This window comes from Bombus vosnesenskii, unplaced genomic scaffold (assembly GCF_011952255.1).
Source record: "Bombus vosnesenskii isolate JDL3184/JDL3185 unplaced genomic scaffold, Bvos_JDL3184-5_v1.1 scf7180000014540, whole genome shotgun sequence".
NCBI lineage: Eukaryota > Metazoa > Arthropoda > Insecta > Hymenoptera > Apidae > Bombus > Bombus vosnesenskii.
Window position 1 is genome coordinate 520,835 of NW_022883508.1, and position 27,054 is coordinate 547,888.

The following is a 27,054-nucleotide window of genomic DNA, read 5'->3' on the forward strand; positions in this document are numbered from 1 at the left end:
TTTAAGAGCATAATGGAGGACGAGAATAGCGTATACAGAATATTTCGAGATGCAGTGAACTATGTGCGAAGACTGGGCGAAGAATAGACGCTCGATGCAACTATTTAACACCTATCTCCAGTATGAATAAATACATGCATTTTAAGAGTCAATAACGCGCAGCGCGATTACACGTACTATTACGTGTATAGCATCCGTTGAACTTTAAACTTGATCTTCTCAAAAACCAAGCGTCGAAAATCTGACGTTTTGATAATGGGATGATGTGCAAGGTGCATCGTACAAATGGAGAATCGATCAACGTTACGATAAATATCTCGCAAGTAAAATGAAGAGCAACGCGTGAAACGATGATTCAGTTTCTTACGATTTGAATAGAAAATGGAAGATTGACGGGTGACCGCGTGCGCCAGACCGAGTCATTGAAAGAAAAGTGCGATTCTAAAAATATTGAAAGCGATGTTCGCGTTAAGGATTACATAAACTGTAAAACAAAAATGGTCGAGTACGCTGAGCGCCGTTCAACGGAAGCCAGACGAAAGTCTAAGTTCCAAGTTTAGCCAGCTGACGCGGTTTAGCAAGGAGACACAGGTCCGATTCGCTTCGTATGCCCGTTTCTATAATACTAAACATAGCGTGGAGAGCGATGCTCGTTTTAGGAAAAACACGGCTCTCCAATCCCACGTCGATTTTCAATTAACACGTTCACCGATTGGACGATTATAACTTCCGTACTATTTCTGTACACAGAAATACATTTTACTTCTTTAAAGTTCTTTAATTAGATCGCTACACATTCGATTTTCATCTACAGCTGCGAACGTATACGCAAAATCATATTTCTGTGAATTCGACCAAAGAAATACAACCTAGGCAGAGATTTTAATCGCATCCATCGAATATTACGGCGATCCATATTTTATACAGCTTTGTGTGAGTTTTCTGTACACTTTTGCACCTTTTAATTCAGTTTAAATATATAACATTCATTCATACATTCGTAAACATTCACTGCATACATTCGCTGTCCACTATACCTGTCTTTGCATCGTTAAATTTTACATAACGTTTGTTTCATACGAGTTATCGTAAAACATTTTTTCTACGGTGCCGTGATTTTTCATCACTTCGCATTTCCAACATTCGATTCTGCATCCTAAAGAGATTCACGTGGTACACGTGAAACGTGTTAACTCGATCAGTGAACAGAATCAACGAAATCGATACTCGTAGCCTCGTTAATTCTGTGGTTAAGAAAACAGTAACGAAGATCATCCCCGGTGCACCCAAGTTATCGCCAGTTTCTCAAACGTCAGAAACACTCGCCGTAAATTCAGCCGTGCTCGCAACTATACGATCTTTCCTCTGTCGAAGCCTATCTTATCCAGACAAGGAGAAACGCGACGCGAAGAAAAAATGTGACGTTCAACAACGATTTCGTCGACTGGAAAATTCGTCGATCGTGATCGTATTGTTTGGAAACGTCAGCTTATACAACTCGCAGGAATTCCTCCTCATTTTCCCGGAGCTGTAACGAGCGAGGTTCGCACGCATAGCGGCGAATCTATCAGCGTTTATGGCAGTACTCGATCATTAATCAACGCGGATCCTAGCAAGGGTATCCCGCCAAGAACAGTGCAACCATTAAGTTTCATGTTCAGCCACCTTCGCCCCAGAACAATAAAACTGTCGGATTGGAGGAGCGAGCGCGTTCACGCTTGATTGAATCATTGCGAGCCCGTCTGCTTGTTCGAGATGACGCTGGAAATAAACGGCGAAACGGCCGAGTAAATCCCGCGCGTTCCACGCACGTTCATACTCTGCTTCAATAATCTCGTCGAAATTAATAACGATTTCTACGCGAAGGACATTTCTGGCTCGGATACCTTGACACGGTTAAAATGATTTCTCGACTGGGAAATAATAATTTTCTAGACAATGTCCAACGCAAGAAGATGCTTTGAAGTTGCGGTCAAAGTCGCCAAACGCTACGGATTTAGCCGGCATCTGGTTTAGTCTATTCTCTGGTTCGATGAACCCCCGATCAGGTTTGAAATAGACGATTTCATAAATCGAGGAACCTAGTTGTTTCCCTTCGCCCAGTCGTTGATACCGACGAAAAAGGTTGTTCCGCGAATCTTTCGACAACGCAAAAGAAAAAACGTGGTCTCGATGAAGGAAGGATCGATTTAAACGTTGCACGAAATAGAAAAATTTTTGTGTTGACGTGCGAGAGTAAAGAGTTCACGGTGAAATGTGCCGCAATTGCAGGCAAAAGAATTTGTGCGGTACGAAAGCGCGTTGAACACAGGAAAGATAATTAAAAATTGCGCTATAAACGAAACTTACGCGAAGAAAGCTGGTTATCGTCGTACCAATTATACGTATTAACAAACGTATTTATCTTTTAGCGAATAACAACTTATACGATCTAGAATGCTGCGTATGCGAAACACGAAGCGCGAAAGGATGGAGATACCACAAAATCTTCGACACTGTGTCTTCCATCAAGGAAACGGCCAACAGAGCCACGAGAAGACACGCTTGCAATGGAAGTTTCGCAAAGTTGAAGGATGACGATGTTGCGCCAAGAGTAGATGGCAAGATTGCGCGGAAAACACCCCGTGGCACGAGGGTGCCGCAAACACCGGCATACTGCGCATAGCGTGGAATATTAAACGATCAAAATGAAATTCTAAATAGGGAACCACTGTTCCTCACTGACGTCCACCGACGATCGCTCCACTGACTATGAAATTCTTTTTCCTTCGCGCTAAAATAACCCACCACTATTTGATCATTTAATTAAACTTCCTATTATGCAATTTGTATTATTATTCTCTTAATCTGCATTGGCCGACCCAGATTTACAATATTTAATTAGAAAATAGTGAGATAACCTACAGATCATGAAAATAGTATCAACGTGATCCGATATTTACGTAATAGAGCAAAGGTAGACGCGCGAAGAAGCCATCCATATGCTCGTGAAACGCGAATTCTCTGGTAAATTGCTTGAACGGTTTCGTATGGGCGCGGCTTAAATCAAGCGGGCGTAAATTTTAACAACGTCATAACGCAACCAGTAAAATGGTATATTTACGCTTTCCAAACTTCTTCTGAAAGTGTTTAGGGCGCTTTATCTCTGAGACGCGTCTAGTACTTGCCACGTATAAACCTGCTGCGCCATTCTTTCGAGCAATACGTTTCAAGAAAAAGTTGTCGAAAAATATACGATTCTCGAACGGATTCGTAATCCAATAAATTAGACAGCTTTAGATTAGTTTACGTGAGAACAAGTCGTTAAGACAGCGAGACGTCGATGGTCTTCAACGATTCGAGTTCAAGGTTTATCACGCGGAACACATCGTTATCTCGGGTTATGTCACTGGGTATAACAACACAGGCAGGTGACATTGTGTTCTTCGAAAATTATATTTATTCTTCCCCGTGTTATATATTTTAAAAATTCGATTTTTTTCCATAATTTACCCGCATTTTTTAATCCTTTCATTTGCGTACGTGAAACTCGTACACCGTACGTGCTAAACTATAAACTCTCGAGATTTGTAATAAGAAATTGTGACTGTAGCCTCTCGAAAGCCACAACGATGAACTCCATTTACACGAATTTTTCAATTTCACTGCTCGGAAACATGTACGAAGAAGTTACGTTCGGTTGTCTAACCGGTCTAACGATAAAACAGGCTCGATAGGTGTCTTCTGACATTACCTAGGGGACTCGCTCCTGACGTAACGATAGGATGAATGGGTGGGACGGAAGAGTTCGACTCGATCAACTTTTGGCAATACGATACTGGTGACCCAATTCGCTCGGATAAAACTGCTCTCGGATAGCGTGTTCGACGTTTCGACGGCCTTTACACGCTTTCGGATCCCGACGAAAGCCGCTCAATCGATAATTGCAAATTAACTGGCCGGATCGCCGATAGAAAGCCAGGAAAACAAAACCGCCAACTTTTCGTACGGAGCGGAGATAAAATTTTCCCTATTGTTCGGTAACCTGTTTCGCATTGCTCTCCGTCTATACTTCTCGCTCTCTGTCGACGTTTTATTTCACGTGAACGAAAGCTAGACAGAACGGAGAATGAAAAACGGCCGACTAAACGATTTGCAAAAGTAACGAGAAATCGAAGGCCAACGGAACGTTACGCGAGATTTCATAGTGCAACGTTCAATGCACGCGACCGAGAAACATTGTTAAACGACTACGACGCTTCTTGCGGACCACATACGTAAGAAATTTCAATCGGGTATCTGGCTTTAAACCGATTGTTCGTTTTCGTAAAGAACGCAATAGATATTATCGATCGAGTTACTTGCACGGGATGCAACAAAGTTTTTATCGAGTTAACTTTGTGTGTTTGTGAGGGAAGCGCAGGGAAGCGGGCAGTTTGACACGCGTAACGTGGTCTTTTTGATGGATGCAACAGTTTTGAGGTACGCTTTTATTAGATTATTAGATTTGGGTGAAACGGCTGAAACCTTTCGTAGCTTCCTTGAAAACGGCGATAATCGAATTATGATTTGATAGAGCCGATATATTTTGGCTGTTGTAAGACAAAGTTACGATCATTAAGACCAATATCTTTCAATATCTCGATATATTAATCATCCTTGATCAGATTTCGATTCATCTTTCTGTTTCTATTTCTCGATCTAAAATTTCTGCGCTAGCCCTTTCAACTCAATGACTACCGATCTATACCGAGCAATACCGATCTTCTAGTGGAATCAACAAATTGTATCTGTCAATTTGGTACAGCATTAAAATCAAATGCACGTTAACGCGGCTTCAGGTTTTGTTACTTTAGTGAGCACTCGACGTTAACAGCAGATTGTATCTTTTCTTAATATGGTTTTTATTCTGTTAGAGTCGAGATTTAAAATTGTGTAGGTACTCCAATTCGATGTGAAATCACGATTCGCTCAGATATGCACATAATTTCCCTTTTAATAATAAGACGATCGACAAAACACTGATTACGTCTCGTCTCTCGAGCTTCAAGCTTTACATCGGCATCCAGTAAACATTATTCAATAGCACTTTTAGTCACTTTAGTATAGCCTGAAATCTTCACGCGTTTGTGAAATCGATCGTTTCATATGCAACAACCTAATAACTCGCGACGTCGAAAATTCGTGATCGATCGGCAGCGAATCCACTCGATCAGAGACGCCTTTTAACATAAAGTTCACGATCTTCGCAAAGCGGCTGATAAAAACGAAAAAACAGGCTTTCCAAGCGGGTATATCAAAGCAAAAACGACTGGTATCGGTTTTTCTCCGACGGAGAAAAGTTTTGCTGGAGCGATTCGCGGCGGATTATCGATTACCCGGACTATTCGCCACTTCCGACATCGAGCGACTAATTCACGCGGATTTAGGTCGCTTGATGCGTGCGTGTACGGATTGATTCACGGCTTCTGATCACGGGAGCAACGGATCGCCGTCATTCGTCGCGACTTTGCCAGAATATTTCGCGTGTTCAGCCTTCGCCTGCCGCCGGAATTATTGATTCTGGCACCAAACCGTATCCCGATGGTCTTCAATTTCCTTCTCCGGGTGAAGGACGAAACCGCTCGGAGATCTATCGGTAGCTCAAAGCACAACATCTACGCCGATCTTTCTTACTTTTCTACCTTTATATATAAAAGCTTGGTAATTCACGTTTCTCTCACAGATAGATATAAATCATGCACATCTTCCGTCTTCTATTCCAGATTTACGATAGGCAGAAATTATGGTTAAAACATGTAGGATACCGTACGATTTATCGATGAAGCAACCAGAGGCGTTAACGCGTATTCTACTCGCACGTCTCGAAACGAGTTACGTATGCTTTGACTCAAACACATCTCAAACAACGAAATGTCATATGCCTGGACGTAGGAAACCTCCGTATCTCGTGAAACTTCTAAATAATCCTCCGAACATATGAAATGTCATTTCGCCCTTTACACCTCTCGGATAGTCACCTCATATCGTTGCAGCAAGTTCAACAAGTCACTGATTAGTCGACTTCCTCGATCACCTCCTGCTCGATCACTCACATAAGTAAATTAAATCGGTCGTTCGAAGGGTTAAAGGAACGTACGGATCTCCCGTTCGGGAGATCAAAGCTTGCAATCGAGGAAACCGCGTTGTATTCAGAATGATTGGAGTCACGCGGCGAGCAGCGGTCTCTCGACGAAGACGCACGAACGAACACGCGCGCGAGCGTACGCTTTGCGACTGAGTTTGATATCCTCCTCGAGGGATAGTCCGCGGAGGAGAGCTCTACCCCCACTCGGCTGGTTAGGAACAGCATCGACGACCGGACGAAGGGTGCACGGGCGAAGGAGGGTGCACCACTCGCTCGGTGTCTATAAAGCGACATAACAGGAGTGCGCGTGCGTCCGGCGATCGTGTGCATGCTTTGCCCGCAAAGTGGCAACCGGTGGCACCGGTGCCACCGGCCACCTCGACGTCTATTTACGCAGACGATGCACCGTGTCACGCTGATCGGGCCGGCCGTCGGGCCGCGCGAACCACTTGCACATACCACGTTGCGTCCTCAAGGACGATATAACCGAGCAACCCTCTCGCTAGCGACGAAAGCTCTTCCCTCGTTTATTTTTCATCCATTGATTCACACCTGTCCTGCGACAGTTTCGTTTCGGGTCAAGCTCGTTCTGAGTAATTTGTTTCTCGCGTGCTGTCGTTCGGCCATGGTAGCGGCACAATGAATTTCTAAACGGTGCAACTAACGTCGTCGATCTTCTGTTGGATTTAATTGCTTGTCAACGTTGGAGTTTAGTAAATTGCGCGTCGGAATTTGGGTTATGTTTGTAAGAAGACTCGATAACTTTGAATATTAGTAAGGTAATGGGAAAAATACTTAAATAAATATGTATATCACGCGCTAATAGTTAACACGTATGGCGATAGCGTCACGTCGAGAGTTATCATGGTTTTAACCAACAATTCTGTTATGCAACGTTACGAACAAAGTAATAAGTAGAAAATACGTAACTCATAATACTAAATCATAGAGTATGGAATACCTAGTGACTGTACGTGGAAGTGAATATAATACGACAAAAATGATATATCGTCGTTGAATAGGATGGCGGGAGAATCAATTCCTCTTTCGTAGACTCAATCGGATATATAAACTTTCTTTGAAAATTTCAGATATTTTCTATCGACTGTTGCTTCAGCGAGGTGCATATTTCGAATTTAACGCGTGCGAGCAAAGTTTGTTTGGCGCATTAGTCGCTTTTGCAGTGTATTGTTCGAAAGATATTATTCAACTCTGTGCTGATTACGAGACGACCGGTGTATTTACGCGAACGCGGCCTAAGTAGGATTTAGATTAAACTTTGGATCGTGTACTTGTAACGAGCAAACGCGATAACAATGTAGTTGCCGCTAAACAAAATTCAATGTGACTTTAATCAATGCACGCGTATTTGCAGCGAGTTTATGCACATCCTCTACGTAACGATGCAAGAAGTTAGAACTTAAATTAACTATTTTAATTCGACAAGCACGTACATACATTTGCGACATTTTATTACTGAAAATACGCTGATGTATCGTAAAAGTGGCAGAAACATTGCTATTTACCCGAAGACTCAATGAAGCTGCTGACGCAGCAAACCGAGCTTGGTTACCGAGAATCGATCGTATAAAACGCATCGCGCTACAATTAAAGCCACGTTGTATATCCACACCGTAACGTGAAGTATACTTTAAGTATCTTATAAACCGTCTTTCAATAGAAATTTTTAGCCCAACTTCGCGCTGTTGTGAAACAGGATCGTTAATTTACACGCAATTAAAATCCGACATTGAAAATAAACGAACGTAAAGTTACGGATAGCCACCGATTATGGATAACGATTAAAACACAGCATTAAAAATGAAAGAACGCGAGAAAGACGAAGCGTGGCGGCACAGAGTGGAGAAAAGCTTCTGCCCGAAGCTCGTAGAATATCGACACGTTCCGTGGTACAAAACCACGACACGAGCCAACGAATTAATCGTCGCGGCAAACGGGCCATTCGATAAACAAGAAACACGATGTAGACCAGCACTCTAAGCTCCCGGGAGACGGGAAAATTTAAGGTAACGTTAGTTGGCAAATTTAAGGCGACCGCATCGGCGTCTCGCTAACCATCCTGGTGTCGGTGTGTATTTATGGGAAGGATGCACCGTCACGTTAATCGGACCATACCGCGAGTCGATACACAGCAGAGTGCGCGGTGGCAGTCTTTACTCGTCGAGTAACGCGTTAGCTGCGGTTAATGTTTTCAGCCAAGCCTGAGAGTAGCTTTTTTATCGCTGCACGATCGATACTCGATCGATTGCAATTCGCCGACACGTGCAACTATGTAACGTCTCTTGCTACAATATGTTTAGTGCAAGAGATACGTATAACGAGCTTGTGAAATTAGTCAGGCCTGAAAGTACACGTGTTTGGGTCATCGAAACGGAGAGACAGGATCAAAAGAGCGATAAACGTTTGAAAAGCATAACGTCGTGACTCTGAACTACGTGTTATCGGACGTCATTATGTCCATTAATGTTTTCCCAAGTTACGTTCGTCTTTGGTAATTTATATCGTATTTTACGAATATCAAGATTAGTGCCTTAAAATAGCTCCTAATAGTTTTCGTTAGCAGCTAGAAACATCGGCTCGCTGTTCGGGCTAATTTTTCTTTCAGGGATACAAGTGAACTTTTACTAGAGAAAATCATTACTACATGATATAAAATAATAGAGGGTTGACACAGCGTGATTTTAATTGAAAATTGTAAGCAACAGTTCGAGATATCAAGTTATGAATAGAGTTTGCTAACTGAACACGCGTTCAGAACATGCGTATAGTCCTAGCTGTGATTAGATCGATCAATGTATTTGTTTAAAGCTTCAGTTCGTAAATTCGCTGCTTTGTCCGCCAAAAGTAAGAAATAGATTTAAAAATCGTTGGAAAGAATTGAACGGAAACGCGGCTGAAATCTTGCAAAATTATTATTAATTAATCGGAAAATGAGTATCAATGGAAAGCGGCGTAACGTCGTTTGCCCCAAAGAACGGTTGGATAGATGCATCGAACGCGATGACATTAATTTGCGGGCAATCGGCTTGTTAACGGGTGTAATTTAACTTATTTAATATAACGCAACAGTGAGATATTGCATTCCAGCGCGCGCTGCTTGAACGTGGGTGGAACATTCCGTTGGTATTGATTCGCTATGATTCCAGAACATCTCGGGAAACTAGCAAACCGGTAGGGAAAACGGACGAGATAACGATATGTTCTCTGGAATATTATCGTCGACGATAAAACCGTAAAAGTACGATCATTTTCCTGGTAAAATCGTAGAAAAAAGATGTACCTTGGAACAAGGAATAAAATTAGCAAATCCGTTCATTCCGAGATTCGCAGAAAACAACAGCCTTTAGGAAAATCTTGGTACGATAAATATTAAAGAAACAAATCGATCACAAAGTCTAATTAACTGGACAAACTATTAATTTGCAGATCGCACCCCTCTTTTCGTCCTGTTGATGAAACGATGCAAGCAAATGCAATCGCAAATGTTGTCCGACACCCGTGCATAAATCACTCTACTTATTGACATTCGATAACGGACCGATAAACCAGTTCACGCAACCGGGCACCTAGTACGAAATAAACGCATCAGTTAAAAGACATTCAGCGTATCTGTAGGTACATCAAACAAAACGACGCGCGTTGTATAAATATCGTTTTGCGTTTTCCTCCATCCAGATACCGAGTGAATCAACTTGCATTCTATACTTTATATGTTTAAAGGCAATCAATGGAATTTATCACCCAAATATATAGAATTGAGGCTTTAAAATTAAATAGTTCAGGTAAAAATTTAACTCGAGCTCACTCGCAATTAGTAGTAAACTTTTATAGCTGGGAGTTAAAACGAAATTAAACGAAGTTTCGCAGAACGCAATTAATCGCATACGAAAAGAATGCAAAGTAAATAAATATTTTTACCAGAAGTCGAAATGTAAAAGCCTTATACGTACAACGTGGGATGGTTTCGAATGGAACGATTTATCGAGGTGTGACGTGAGATTAATAAATCATCAGGTAAGAAGATAAGCGTATTAGTTAATCGACCTCGCAGCGTGGCGAACGTCTATTCTCGTTTCTATCGAACATCAAAAATTCTTCGATCCGTGTCCTAGCCGAAAACCATTTGTTACCAGTTCGAATTCGATTCGCTAGTACGGAATTCGGCCAACTTTAGAGTCACGGCTGTAATCTAATTTCATCACACGTACGCGATTTATATCGGCTTTAGAGTTGGAGAGTTTGTGGCTTCGAATCAGACAAACACAACCGAATGTAGATACGTTATTTCACGCGGAATTTCTTTTCGCATCTTATTTGCACTTATTCACTGCAATCGCGAAATCATAAAACAGAATCTTCTCTTTCCTCCTCAAGCGCGTTTCCATTGGTATTTTCAATTTTTCAAGGAAAAAGAGTATACGACGTTCTGTTGCAATTATTTTATTACAACGTATTATAAATAAATATCAAGTGCAGATTGAAATATGGACTGTTTATTACAGAACATGAAAAGTCTGTCGTAGTTAATTTATTTTATTCTATTCGTACCGTAAGCATTCGCGGAAGTGCTTAAATTTTCATTTCAGAATATCACAATGATACGTTGATCCAGGCTCGACGTCGATGTAATATAGAATTTATTATATTTCAAGTCCTTTGAGAATTTTGTTGAATATCAGCGAGAAACTAAGTTGCATCGCGCTATACTACAGTCAATTTATTATGTATACAAGTACTACGCTGCCGTTAATTTAACGATGAATTGGTATACACGTATTCCGCGTTGTGCTCAATATTTGCTCATAACTTTCCAATAAACGTTTATTGCGAAACATCATGTAACGGTTCTTTCCCATTTTCACTTATCGATTACATCTCTGCAATTTATGCAGAAAAATTTGAGACACGGAAAATTATATAAACACCCGATACAATCGAAAAAGTTTATACAGGCGTTGAAATAAGTTCGAAAGCCACTGTATGTAAAATCGGAGCGGAATCGCTCGGAGAATGACCATCTCAAGCTTAACAGGAACGCACCTCGACTCATTGTCATGCACGTGGACGCTAATAATAGTGGCGACTACCGTTGGCAGAAAGACCATAGTCCGTGATTCCACGCGCGGTAGACTCGCGAACGAGCTTTTAATAAATGATCAGCCATCGTGTTGGCTGCGCGAGCCAGCAAACGAACTGAAGAACGAGGAATTCGCGTGCTTTATCGCGACCTTGCGAACTAGCGATTCGCGACATCACCATCACTTTCCTATTTACTGCGAACGATTTTAGCCAGCAAATAGCTAGAACCATAGCCCATAATACGAAATAGGATTGGCAAAAAAGCCGATCGATTTAGCCACGATTCGGGAAGGTTCCGCTCGATGCATACTCGTTGGAAAGATCGGAGCGTATTTTCATCCGGGAGAAATCGTTAGCTCAGCAGCACGAAATGTCGACAGAAACGAGCAAGAAACCTTATGAGCTTCCGAACTGGTGGTGTCATGTCGGTGTAAAAAACGGCCAACAGAAGCGACAAAAAGGAGAAAAAGCCCGGTGCTCGCTAATGGCCAGACAACGACCACAGTTGGACACGGTATCGAATCAAGGAAGTTTTACTGGCAGATCCAACAATTTCCTCTCGTCGATCGATACTCCTTACGATTTTTATCTACTGGAAATTTCAACTACCGAGAGAGTCATCTTACATAAGTATACTCTAGTTCATAAATACTAGGATAGTTATTAAAATATCATAATTCGATGCATGGACGAAGCAGAAATTCGTTTAAATTGTTGCAAGAATTATAGTATAACAAGTATAGCACGCCGTTTTTTAGAAACATAAACTGAGTTAGATCTATCCTGGCCTATTCCAACAAATACAGCAACAATGTTGCCGTTGCCGGATCAAAATGCAATTTATGCGAAACTAAAAAAGTTGATTCGAATCGATACATAGCAGGATGACGGTAGACGATCGGGACAAATCGAACTCGATCGAGCAATTTGCATCGGGAATGATTTTTTCTCTGCTCTCGTCAATGAGTCTGTATCCCGGATTCACGATCATTTACGATTAAGTTTTTATCGCCGATGGATTTTCGTGGTGGCGAGCTCCGAGGATGCCTCTCGCTTATCAAGCTTCCAGTCAATAACGCCGCGTTCAATCCCAACAAAACGTTTCTACTCGGTGCGTTCAAAACGTTCCTGCCCTGTTTGCGTGCATGGTAAAAGGCTTATCTGTTCGCTCGATGACTAAACGCACTTATAAACTGAAAAAGCGCTCTATGAAAAATCGAACAGGCGAACGCTGCAGTGGTGAGAATCCCCTGGGGAGCGGAACTTTTGTTGCCAGCTATGGGAATCTATCAAGGCGATTCCCATCGATCCAACTCTGTTATTTCGTCACTGTCCTTTTTGCAATTAATTCGATCGAAATCGACGGATTTATTTATTGCAACGGGTTTTTACCTTCTTAAGGGATGGAAATAGAATACGGTAGTTTATGAATAAATAATACACATTAATCTGTGCCATTTCTCATGAATATTGTAACTATATAATCGCTAGGTGAGCATAAATACAGGCAATCCTAATCCTTGTACCAATGCTAAGTTAATCTATTTCGATTAAGGGTGGCAAAATTTGAGAACTGTTCTATATATGGCTGATTTCAATATCGCGTTACGCTAAATAGAAATTCGATTCACCTATCAAATATTATGACGAATTATATATACGTTATATGTAAATCTATAGCTCTTTAAATTGCCCATAAGTGTATAAATATTTATAATCAACTAACCATATATAATAGTTTGTACTCTCTCTCTCTCTCTCTCTCTCTCTTTCTTATGACTATGAATTCCCACAAATTATCAGCTAACGTGATAATATGCAAGAAAACGAAAACGAAGACGAAAAGGAAATTGTGGCTGCTCCTCGAAACAACGTTGCCACTCTGTTTCCCATTACATGTGTAGGTTGGCTGCAACTAGTCGCAACAGGTGCACTCAATTCGCGACCCTTTACAACCTGACTGCCGTTGCAGGTATGTATACACAGAGAATTGAAGCTGTAAAGGACTAAAAACTACGACGGAAGATCTCCTGAAAAGCACATGGGTGTTTTTTCTGTCGGTTGATGCACGCGCCTACGGACATCCTCTCTTCCCGACCTGTTCTTTTCAACTTATGTATCTATTTATCTTTTCTTGTCGGTTCGCTGCACGTTCTCTCTAAACGAAATAGAAAGTCATTCCGGTTCCTCGGTTCATTTACAGTCGCACGTTTTGTTTCGGTTCGCCTTTCATTTAATTTTTAACCGTCGCGATCCTCCAGACCGCTCAACTTTCCCAAAGTATAATTCTCGATGGTCCGTACATTTCTCCGAAAAAAACGTAAACTCCACAAATGTTTCCCCGCTGGTTATTCCGTGTCTTCGGTGGTTTTACAGCCCACAATGAAAGTTCTCGCGAACAATGTACTTACACGCTTCGTTTGTAATTTTTAAATAAGATGGATGAAATTTAAAGAGAAGTAGCTTACCAGCGAAGATTACATCTACGATCAAACCGAGAAAAGAGACAGCTATACAGGATGCTTCTGGCTTGTCTGAAACAGAGGTAAATCAACATTCTTCCAATTATTTCAACAATTATACGTCAAAGAAGTACAAAAGTCGTATGGAAGAATATTACGTTCGCAAAAAAAGATTATATTCATCGCGTAATAGTTTGTGGTGACGTTCGACGACGGAACTTTCCGACGGCTTCGCGACACAAAGCGCTATACCATCAAAGCGTAAGGCCGACATGCCTAATGTGTCATCGACATCCCTACGGTTCTTCCGCGGAATATTCGGAAGAATGCATACGCGGCAACCGTCGCGGACGTCTAACAACCGCGTGCGTAGTGGGGATGGATATCGGGGGGCAACAAAGAAAAGAATCCGTTTGGTTTTGAACAAAAGATTCATTCCGTTTCGAACAGCAAAGTGCGAAGGATCTAGCGTAACAGCGAAGCAAATACATTCGAGAAGCGTGATAGTTGATTGTTGACTGTTGATTGTTGATTGTTGATTGTTGATTGTTGATTGTTGATTGTTGATTGTTGATTGTTGATTGCTGATTGTTGATTGTTGATTGCTGACTGTTGACTGTTGATTGTTGACTGTTGATTGTTGACTGTTGACTGTTGACTGTTGACTGTTGACTGTTGACTGTTGACTGTTGACTGTTGACTGTTGTCTGTTGACTGTTGACTGTTGACTGTTGATTGTTGACTGTTGACTGTTGACTGTTGACTGTTGATTGTTGACTGTTGACTGTTGACTATTGACTGTTGACTGTTGATTGTTAAATAAACCTTTTTTGTTAAACATCGAGAATATTTCTTGAACATTTACATCCAACACCACCTCAGTTGCGACAGATGTAGGAAAAGGTGATTCATCTAGGAATAAAATTAAAAAACCTGAGTTCGATAAAGTTCAACGCAGGAAAGTCACAGTAATCTCAAGATTAACGTAGTTGCTCCTACATTTAAGAACGCGGTAACTTGACGATTAAAAAAATTAAAGATAGTTTTCAATCTTTTCACGGAGTATTTTGCGTCGTATTCGAGATATTTGCGGAAATCATCGAATATACCGTTATACGTTTCCTATCGCGACCTCAGGATTACCTCAACCCTGCCATAGAAACTGTCTGCATCCTGAAAACGGATAATCGAAAAAGCGTAGAACGGGAGAAGTCGAAGGGTGGTCTCCCCAGTCTACCATGGGGTGAGAAAATTGAACGAGGGCTGCAGGTAGGACGAGGCAGCCTGGAATACCTCGTAGATCACGCGTATTCTTACATTCGCACGCGTGCCGGCAATTCCGTGATTCGTTGGTTACACGATGGCCGAGCATTGTTGCGTGCTAATTTACGGACCAATTAATTAGCGCCACGGAGCTCAGATATTCCTGGCTCCCCGGAACGCGTCGCTCGAATCACCCTCTGCCCCTCTCTGTTCCCTCGTTTTCTAAGTCCCTCGCCCTTCTTCCCCTCGCGAAAGCATTCGTCCGACTTCGCAGCTGTATTGTGCTAACTCCGAGCGTGTTCTCCTTCTGACGCGCGATCTCTTCATTTACGACAGCTTCGATAGAAATAGATGGTGGATTTAATCGTCTCGAGATGCACAAGGATCACGAGGCCAAGTCACTAGCGGGTAATCAAGACGCGAATGTAACGTTTCTCCAATCGAGAAAACGATTCTAAAATTCGTGCGTGTTAGTCCGAACTGGATTTTGCACGGAGCAATGTCATTTCCGTGCGTTCGTTCGTTTTAATTTTACTTAGATGGGACGCTGTTGCTTTCACTATGATACATTTCAAACATCACGTTCCTTATATTTATCTTTCACGAGCTCGAGTCAGTCCTTTATCCCTTTATCTATGGAAGTTATCGCGCGCGACGCTATTAAAGAACTGGTCGTACAATCGTACTGTAAAAGAAACGATTGTCACTAAGGAGTACTGAGAACCTTTGTCATAACGCAGCCGCTCGTCATGACATTCAAAGGTTCGACTCAGACAGCTTGCAGAGGCGTGGTGTAATTTTTACAACAGAGGGTAAGAATGTTGATGTTACTTGGTGGAAAAAAAGCGACACACGTGCGCGTCGGTGGATGCTCGCGAACGTTATAGATGACAGTGTCAGCGACAGAGGGTCGACACGGCAGACAGGACAACGCGGTGTCAGTGTCCGGGGGTGCAGAGTGTAGGAGACAACGAATAATTCATCCCTTTCTGCCGCCCCTCTGCAGAGATGCGTCGCACATGTCGTCGCTGCATACCAAATATCACGATTCTGCTGCATTCGCCTCGCGAAACATGATCTTTCAACTAGACGGTCATTCGTTCAAGCACTATGAACGCATTTCCTCGATCAACTTATTCTGAATCACGTATACAAGACAGGTGTTTCGAACGCTCGATCGTTCCATAAATTCATTCCATTCTACGGAACTTGGAAATAAATATTTCTATGTACAAAGGCGCAAACTATTTCAACATTCGCTCTAAAACTTCTACCTATCTACCTATCTATCTATCTATCTATCTATAAATATATATATATATATATATATATATATATATAGATAGATAAATAAAATATATAGAATAAAATCCTATAATATACCGTACCGTATATATATATGTGTGTGTGTATGTATATATATATATATATAATATATATATATATATATTGGTAACTGGTGGTACAAGCGGAAAGGGGGTGATTCTACGCGAAAAAAGAAGTCGAAAATATAGAATAAAAATTTTTGGTTTGAGGCTTTGTTTTCGACTTTGAATTTTCGCTCGGTACGCGTGCGGTACGTTATAACGGATCTCACTGCAGATCGTTGTCTCGATGGAAAAATTAAAAAAAAATGTTTGTTCTATATTTTCGACTTCTTTTTTCGCGTAGAATCACCCCCTTTCCGCTTGTACCATTAGTTACCAACCACCCTGTATATATTATAGGATTTTATAATTATTTATTTAAAATGGATTAAACAGGAAACCATGGTTTTTTAACGTAAACTAAATACAATAATGTGTTATAATTAAGACAAGTAAATAGTTAATTTACAACTCTCGTCACCACGATTCCAACTCTCTCTTTCACGCGAACCACACTCTCTGACAACGCTGACTTCTCAACTCACACTGACTGTTAATTCGTCTTTCTCCCTTACCATCCCTTTGTCTTTTCTCATAGCCCCATCACGTACGTGTTCCGTAATCGTCGGTGACTATAGTCACGTAGGCCTTTTTTCCGCGTAACTATTCGACTGAAAGACCGACGACAGGTTGATGGGTTTGTTGGCACTTAGGCTTTCTCGCAATACTACATTTGTCCACAATACTACAATATATATAGTGTGTTATATGAAATCTTTCAAAATCTCATTAGCCTTGTATCGAGACACGTCTGAAATCAAAGGTTCGAAAACTTTGTTCAGCCAGTGTACATTTTGAGTGAATGTTTGCGGTGGAAAACAAGCGCTCCAAAAGTCTAAAAGATAGCTAGCCTATATAGTAATTGGTAGAGATACATTGATAGATACTTGATCACGTTTTAGGATGGGCAGATTAATTTCTGACAGTCGCGTCACGACTGATCGTCACTCAAAAGTGCGAGCAAATAGGCGGAAGATAACGATAACGTCCGCGCCAATAACGACGCGACGGTCAGCTATGATTATTAATCATGTGCAGGTTGCGCGTGCGAGTGTCAGCGGTGCGTGGGGAGGCCTGACTAATCGTTCCGCCATTGCGGAATAATATACCCATGGTGGTGGACCGTTGTTTTGCTCCTGTGGTTCTACAGTTTAGACTCTCTACTAGACTCGTGTACTTTGTTTTTGCATCACGCGTTACATTCTAAACTAGCGATTTCCATCAGTAATGATTTTACAAAGGAATATCGTAATCTGGTACCTTATACAAGAAAAAGGTACACGCTGCTAAATAAGTCTTATTTCACTCGAAAGATTAAAATTCTATTCGAATTTCGTAGCAATGTTTATTCGAGATTATCAATGAGATTAAATTCAATAACTGTAATAGGTTATCCTGATTTACTGTTGGAAGCTTCAGATGCTAGGCTGTTTGCGGTTGCGCGAAAACGGGACGAGCAGATCTGCCGGGTAGGATATTTTGCGGGGGAGTACGAAATCCTCCAGTAAACCAACGGAATCCTACCGGCTGCTGGCTTTATCTTGCTACGGTCTCGCGCTAATGCAGCAATAAACATGCATCTATCTGAAGCACGAGCGAAGTCACGGCTCCGCCAGACGAGAACAAGCCTACGAAGAATAATATGCATCAACGGAAATATAGTAAAGACGTAGCCGCTAGAGTTTCCATGCTGAAACGCATCCGCGCTTACACACGAGCAACGGAAGATATGAATATTCTAGAATGCAACGGATTCAGTAACATTGTTTTTACTCGTTTTAGCTTTGAAAAATTTAAGAATCAATATCCTTTAGCTCTTGACACGGAGAAGTAATAAAATTATTGCTATAAAAAATTGAATTTTTCTATGGTACAGTGAGAACAAGGTTGAGGTACAAGACGTCCACGTGTAAGAGCTACAAAATAATTTACAATGAGTTAGGGCAGCGTTTGCGCCATAAAGAGAGCTTAGCGTCGAGAAAAATAGTTGTTGCTTAGTCTTTGAGGTACACTGTACACTAGTAATACTGCGAGAACACACAGGGTGAGAAGAAAATCGTAACAGAGTACATACTTGCTGCTTTAGAAAATAATTATAATTGCTTCAATATATATGTACGTTTTACGTAGAAATTATTTCTACGAGATAAAGCGATGAATTGGTTGGAGTGGATCATTTAACGAACAGATAAACATTTTACAAATTTAAGTGAGAGAAATGGGAATGCAATTTGCGTTCTGGAATATTTTGTCCAGATCATAAAATCTATTAACTTCAATCTCGAAATAGCCGCTTGAATTCCGTTTCGAATTAAATATTTTTTCAACCAATTCACAGTTTGATTTTGCTTTGTAGGTTGTGATCTAAATAGAAACTGAAACTACGCTGAAATTGCAACGACTGATTACAAAACACGGACGAAAGAAGCGATAATGAAATCGATGAAACAAATCTGCTATAATCGTATTACACTTTTACGAGTGTTAATATAGATTCTTGTAAACTACATTAAATCTTGTATTCAGGTCATCGAATAATAGATTCCCGGTTGATTCGTTAAAAAAAAATCTGTCCTTTTTTTTTTAAGAACAACGAAAATAAGTTTGCCCGACAGTATTTTTGTTCCGACTGGGAGCACGCGTACGTGGCGCACAATACGGAAAGGAAGTTAATTACTCCTCGCTCTCATTTCGATTTTTTGAATAGCCAGCCACTCAACAAAAGGGGAGAAAAGACATCGCGTCGCAGCGAAAAAATAGGTTGCGTCGTGAAGGGCCTGTTTTGAAATATTTTATAGTTACTTTTCTTCCCCTGCAACTGAAATTTTTAAAACCTCGAGTTTCCAAAGTTTAATACAAGCGTATGTATGTTACGCTTCTTCTCTTTTTCCTACCTAATCTGTATCTCGTTTTGGCAAATATTTATTTGTCAGTTGCATGAATTAACCCTTAAATTAACAGGATTTCTTAGCAAACAATGCCACTGTATTACTTCTTTGTTTGAAAGATAAAGTTGCGCTATAACTGTAAGCTTAAAAGGATACAATCGTTCCGAACACCGAGAATGATATTGAAAAATTTGAGTTATCTATAGAATACGTTCAACAAATCAATTGAATATTGGATACGTTCTACATGAATACGTTTGACGTATTATGCACTGAAGAGTTAAGGAAAAATATGAAACATTTTCAAACCAATGAACAATACGTGCTCCGATATCAATAGCAATCTCGAGACACTTTTCGTTCACTTTCCAAGTATCATATCTGCGGGGGGACAGGTCTGCAGTCGTTTTGGAACAAAAGAATGAAACGAGGAACGGTTGATTACGACGAGCGATTAAATTTTTCATTATCGAAGAAATTCTGCACCGTCAGAAATAAGTAATAATCGACAGATCGCTGCGTCCGCTCGCTTCTTGTTTCTCCATGCGACGTAAATCTCGATCGCGAGTAATATCGGCAAAGTCAAAGGTATTTTCAAAAATATCTCCACTCCGCACGCTGCGAAGGATTCTTGTTTGCTTAACATGCTATACCCCTTCGCGTATTTCGTCCGAACTCGAGCTTCCAACAGGGTAGATTTTTAAATATTTTTGCTTCTTTTGTTGTGTGTTTTTTCTCGTGTTTTTCTGCTTTCGGAACGTTTCACCGTTTCCCGCAACTTTAGCATTAAAACGTAAAAATAAAAAAAGTAGAATTTTTCGAGGAAAAAGAATTTGTCTGCAACTGCCGTCACGTTTCTGGGAATATCTCGTCGCATTTCATTGATGAGGATGGGACAAAGCTTCAAACTCATATTTATTCGCCGTCTGCTTTCTTTCTCGAGATCCTCGTAGCCAAAGCATTCTGCCATTTTAATCTTAGCGCGACGCGCGAGCCGGAAGGACACGCTTCGCTTTGTACGCGAATTACATACGGACCACGTGCTTATTTTAGAAGATTGTCGTCCCCAGACTTCTTTAATCTCGGGATTCTCCTGCAACGAAAAGTCATAGAAAAGGACAGATTCCCACCCCTAAATCAAACTCGCATATACATCCCTGTTTACAAGTATCAGGCCATTCAAAGAAAAAGAAGAAGCAGTCGTTAGGAAATGATTAAACCAAGTTTGGAATGTTAGACGCGAGGGGAATGAGCTTATTACTAGACTACGGACGTTTATACGTTTATGTGAAATTTAAGGACGCAAATATCTACGGAATGCAAATCATACGCGCAAAAATATATAAAATATTTAAAGTACTATATTTGTAATAATATCTAGTTATCTACCTACGCTCGTAAAAATATGGATTAACGTATGGATAAATATCGGCGCAACAGCCCGCATGATTTAATAGATAAATTGAAAAAGATCTCAACACGAATCCAAAACGAAGATCGAAACCTTGGTGACAATGAAAAATGGAAACAAAGGTTCTCCGTGGGAAGGTATTCCCCTCGGGTAAAGCGCATCGTCGAAATCACAAAGAAACCTGAGCGACAGGATCGAAAACGGGGAGTTAATTTTCCCGCAGGATCACGACCGTACAAAACGGAATGAATGTCAGGGAAAGGGTGGCTCTGGTTCAATTATTACGGAACGATAGAAACGGATTATCACGCTCGATTTCGCCGTTTCTGTATTAAGCGACAAGTCGCCGGCGAGTCAACGCTGCGTCCGACAACCGTGTAATTCGTCTACCACGAAAAATCATCTCCGCGGAAAAAATGTCATGGCTCCCGCGGCGCGGAAAGACCAAGGAACACGAGGGAAAAAGTCTCCTTTCGACGAACTACGATTTTTCGCAGTTACAGCTCACCAAAGGATCGATATACGATGGCTCGCAAAAGTATTTGTATCTATTACCATAAACTTTACTATACATTATTTCGTAGATTATAGAAAACGGTTAAAAATTTCATTAGCACCGTAATGATCGTAAAATCAATGTGGATCTCGTTACAGTGCCAATAAAGTTTCAAAACGTCTCGCTTAAGGCACGTAACGTATTCGTGAAATATTTCTTCATTTCTGTGAATTTGTGGAATTAAAATAGTACTTCTCCGTCGTAATACCGTTACATTACTAATTACGGGCTGATCGTAAATTTGCTAGGAATACGAGCAAGGCATATTGACTAACATCTGGAATTAATCTACCGAAAAGGTCCGACGGTTTGCGAATAGTCTGTTTCCGGAAGTTAATATAAGTCATGAAGTACGGTCCATTTCGTAGAGACGAGCCACCTGCGGCACTCACGGAATCCCAACTGAACGTAGTTTTCATAAAAACAACTTCCATTCCCGTATCCAAAGGAAACGAAATTATATTGCATCATCCCGCTATGAAGAAACGATTGCACTTATTACAAGTAAGATAAGTGTTTTATTTTGTTCTTTTTTTTCTTTTTTTTTTTTTTTTCATGCAACTAAAATTGCGTCTGATCTTTAAATTCGTTCAGACAATAGAGGTTCAGCTTTCAGTTCGTACATCTGAATCTGAACAGTGTAGCTTGTAGGTAAAAACGAGATTCTACTGTGTGTACACGAAGCGTATTCACGTAAGATTTTCATAAAAGAGCCGAGGTTGAGCGAAAAATGGCGAAAAGAGGAAAACGTCCTCGCAATTCGGCCATTTCGCAGATTTCGCTGGACGAATTCTCGACTCGTGCTCGAAAGAGCTGGCCGCTAGAAATGACCGAAGCATTATTTCTGTTCGGGATACCCGTTGACCCGTATTCCTATTCGCAAAGTCAACGGCAGACCAGCGTTCCTTTCGTCGATACTAGAATTTCTTGGCAGCGTTTTTCTTCCTGGCCGCACGGGTCGCTCGATAATCTCGAAAAAAAGCGCGACTCTGCTCGAGACGGCCGCTCTCGCATGGCTGATTAACTCGATATCCGAACGTATCGAGTTGGCAACGCGAAAGTCGTTGTGATCCACGAAATAGTAGCCACTTTACGTGTCAGTAAACTCCAAGAGAACGTTTATCGACTGGCTATAATAGTCGGCTGTGCCTCGAAAAAATTTGAAAATGGAAGCATCGAGGGTACAATGGAACCTTTTGTCTAAGCGTTTTATTAAGAGACAGAGCGTACTAATCGATTTGAGTTCCAGGAAAACATAATCTCAAATGGACGTTCCATTAAAGAAAATACGGAAGACTTGAAAGAAATCTTGGCGCCAGTAAAACACATAACTGGACACGCTTTAGACTCCCGCGTATTGAATTACAGCTGATTTGATCCATTAAAGGTCAGCGTTAACGCAACATTTCATTTGCAATTCTTTTTCAATCAGTTAAATTATTGAATTCCCTCATCGTTGAGAGAATGGAAGATTTAAAAGGGAAGCGCAAAGGAATGAAGAAGAAACTTCTATCGAGATGTATTAGTGATTCAGAACAAGACTCGGACCGACTTCCGGTGAAGAGCAGACGAAGTATGGAACGTGTGAGCGGAAGAAAAAAGCGAAGAAAAAGTGTGAAAAAAACGAAATAGCAGAATAGATGTCGAAGAAGACTTGGGTCAATAGCAAATTTTTAAAAACGTGAATTAAAAACTGAAGAGAGGTATTTACTGCTACCTACGGTAACTTAAATACATTCAATGCTCTGATGGAAAAGCTACATCTGGATAACGAATGAAATTTTATTGGAAAAGAATCGGACTCGCTCGTCCATCGCAAACATCGTCAATTTTGTTGTAGAAGGCGCGGGAAAGTACGATGCCTTGAACAAAAGGTGAATCGAGTAATCGATAAAATTCTCTTAGCAGTTTCAACGTAACGCCGTAAAAGAGTCTAGGTACTCTTGCCGCTGCAGCGTCGGTTCTGAATAATTCAGGGCATATATTTTCTTTTTTCGTTTTTGTTTCTTTCGTCTTCTTCTTTTTTCTTTTCTTTTTTTTTAATACGGTTCATTATCGTGCGCACGAACGATGTAATTGAATTAAAAAGGAATGCCACCGATTATTCACCATAGAAGGAAAAAAAGATATGAAAGTTCTTTAAAACGCGTATCGATCTAACTCGCGCAGTTTAATTAAGAACGTGCGCGCGGTTTGTCCGCGAGACGAGCGTTTTAATTCATCGCATTTTTCGGTTGTTGTTCAAACCAAAGCTTTTATCGAAGCGCGGAGAAAATAAGAAATATGTCATGCTAAAACATTAAGATCTTGGAATTTCCTTCGAACGGAACAGTAAGTGTTCACCGAGTAATCAGCTCGGCGATCTCTGATATCGTACGTGATCGAGGGAACGCGGCAAATTCGAAAAGCTTGATGGAATAACGTAACATAAATAAATCATCGTGAAGAAACGAACCGCTGCCGTTAGTTTCACTCGAAGCAAATAAAAATGATTATTTCGCCGACTGAATATTTGTTACCGGAGTCTGTGTTAACCGTAGCTATTATTGTTCCAAAGTAATCGATACCTACACGAACTGGACTGATACATCAATACCATTATCGTATGAAACGATCACTGGCGCGTCATGTGCAAAATCAAAGTCAATCTGTCGAGCATAATGTCGACCAGCGAAATATCTGTGCGGCTTTCCATTCCGATTTCGATCGGATAAACAATAACAACCAAAATTCGGTGACGACGCGCTGCGATTATCTATTATATACATATACATATATATATATGATTCTGCTGCTTAATCAATGTCATTCACATCGATGATACAATAAATCGATTAAACGTGTTTGCTCCATACGACGAGAATCTGTATGGTACCAATTTCAATGCGAATACGTAAAACTCAAAAAATTGTAGAACAACGTGGGAAAATCTTACAATATAAAAATAGGTAGCTATGATATAAAAATTATTCGTTAATATAGAGCACTGTAAGTTATGAAATTTTGTATTCAAAAATTGTCTAATCGAGTCTATTTGGGTGTTGGTTGTATCTTGTCGTCATCGAATGCAAAAGACATCCAATGTTAGTCGAAGTTTAGTTTGAATTAGACGCTAGATAATTTACAAGCGTAGGTAGGTTTTCTTGTGGAAAGGACAACTTACCGCGGGGAAGGATCGGCTCGCAAGAACCTTCATTCTCGAAGAGAAATTACAGGAGTAGTTCGAAGCTGTTACTAGCGATCTATCAGAGCGCACAACGCCGACTACACTCCACTTCCCTATAGATATTACATGTGCACGTATCTACTTGCAGTTATCTCTGCCAGTGAATGTCATCCGACAGGAAGGTAATCCATAATCAGGCAATGCCTATATCCACTTGGCTACCTAATACCTAATAGATCCCGCTCGAAGTAGATAGCCTGTGAATTACAGGCAGAATGAGTATGCAGAGACGTGTGCATGTCAGCCGGTGTTTCGTCGGGTAAAACTAGGTGAATCGGGTGGAACTACCCGGCAATCTAGTCGAACTGTTCCGCTGGAAATAAGCTCTAACCTTCGCAGTCTGCGAGCTGCCACGAATTTAAGGATAATCGCATCAAATTCTCGGCAATATTCTATCCTACAACCCCCGTTTACAACGCGTGTTTGAACGTCTTTTATGCAAAACACCATATTCGATCTAAATAGATTGCCAGGAAAACGGTCGATTGATGAGAATGTTGTGTAATATGCCTACAAAGTATTCAATAGCTTTATGAGTTGCCCACAAATTGTCGAACTTCGAATTGTTCAATTCGTTCGTTTCTGTGAGAAATCTGCGATATTATGGTCTCCTCTATGCGAACCCACATAAAACAACGTATGGGTAGCATACTGGTGTCAACCGTATAGTATAAAACTTCACTAGTGCCTATTCTTCAAGTCGATACTGTTCCTCCATCCAACCGTTTAAAATTAAGAACTAGTTGTGTCGTATCTTATTCAATTTACATCAACTTGTAAGCTATTGTTTGTCGGTATGTAGCTTCGCAAATTTAATTTGCATGTATTTCTCATATTACGCGTGCTTACATGGCTACTGTAAGCAATGGGTTAGTCTTTTTCTCTGTAAATAAATAAATAACATATAGCATAACATAACAATGTAATATACATAAAAGCTGTTTGCGAGAGTTATAGAGTGAAATAATTACATATACGTTGACTTCATAATTTCCTAATCTAAAAATCATTGAAAAAGTTTAAAACGAGTTAAGTGGAAAATTTTGATCCAAGTTTGAATCACGTACTTTATAAGAGATTTAATAATATACGTGAAACGTTAATTAATCGGATGGAAATTCTAGAGTAAGAAAAAAGTAAAAGAAACGATATCGTTTCCAATGTTTTTTCTTAAAAACTCGATTTTCCTTATTCCGAAAGGTGAGACGCACAAGGCGCAGTGGTCGTGCCTAATCTTCCACCAAGGTGCACAAGCCAAGAAACTACCTTCGTTGAAGCTCACGAACTGCAAACAAACTCTGATGCACCGTAAGTATTCCTCGCAGACAATGGGGAAGATCGAAAGAACGAGATGGGGGAAAAAGGGATGGATTGTGAGACTATTTTGCATCGAGAAGGTCCGTAAAATCAGTCGTAAAAATCGTCTACGGAGGTAAAATTTGCACACAAATAGTACAATGCGTTTTTATGACTCGGTGTTTATAGGTGACCTGCACGCAATGCGATGAAAAGCAAAAAATATTGGGGTATTTTAATCTTTCTCTATTTCGAACACGTATTTGATCCTACGTGGGCGATCGGATTAATATCTAAAAGTTTTCCAATAAGTTTCAATGTAAAAATATCCAAAGATTTAGATTTCGCAGTGATCTTGCGTTAGATTTATAGGACGATAAAGAATCGTTAAAAGAAACGTAAAGAAATGGTAGTCACTTGGCTGCACAGGGGTTAATTCGTACAAACAGACGATGAACGTTGAAGAAAGAAGTAAGAAGTTTACTCAACTTCAACATTAACCTAAAGAATCGCCAAGTTGCTCGGTCGTTGCGAAAATTCTGCGCGCGAAAATATCTTTTTGCCAGACCGTAAAAAAGTCTTCCTCGTCGTGGTAATAAAATCTTTCTCTGTCTGGCGACGTATAATGAGCGTACCTTGGAGGAAGTAAAGCAAGGGTGGCCAGATGACACGAGGGTTAGATTTAACTGGGCCCGGAGATAAAGAGAACGGTTTTATCTTCGCGCGTGATTAAGCCACGCGGCAGTATATCATCGATTATATACTCGTTAGCCTAAGTGGCAACCCCCCTTTCCTCCGATACGCTTTTCCTTCGACTTGCTCACGTGGAAAGATAACCGGTGCCGTTTTCTTCGCACCGAAGAATCCCCCGTATTATATTCGGATTTATGGACCGTCATTTCGACATCATTGATAAATAATCGACGCTGATGCAACGAGGCAACGGTCTGTGAATTAATTCGCGAGTTAACGAAACTCTAAGAGACCAAGTTGTTTCGAACGACGAAAACTTTGAATTGATTCCTTTCGACTTGCTTTCAAGAAGATAAAACTTGTAACTACTGTTCGCTAAATAACAAGTAAATAAATAAAATTGTGATGTAGGAATAATCCAGGCTCCAACGATAATTTTATTCACAACTCGTGTCAAGTCTGCCGCGATAACTATTACGTAGAACTGTAAAAATTCGTTCCTATATTTAGGAGGTTGTCTAGGAGAGTCTGATGTGAGAGTCACATGATTAAGAAGCTTAATGAACTACGCGAAAGACGTTATCGTGTAGGAGTAATGCAATGAAAGATCGCGTCTCTTAAATTTT

At 40.7% G+C, this 27,054-nt stretch overlaps 1 protein-coding gene across 8 annotated transcripts in view; it reads right to left on the minus strand.

Annotated features, from left to right (window-relative positions):
• Positions 1 to 27,054, minus strand: part of LOC117240085 (RNA-binding protein Musashi homolog 2) — a 129,925-nt gene that overhangs the window by 87,698 nt on the left and 15,173 nt on the right. For 3 of the 8 annotated variants that reach the window (XM_033505958.1, XM_033505955.1, XM_033505949.1), the window contains exon 2: positions 13,675 to 13,740. The exons of 2 other annotated variants lie outside the window; for them this stretch is intronic. The gene's annotated coding sequence lies outside the window, so the exon portion shown is untranslated. 3 more of the 8 variants (XM_033505947.1, XM_033505952.1, XM_033505953.1) reach the window with 3 other exon arrangements.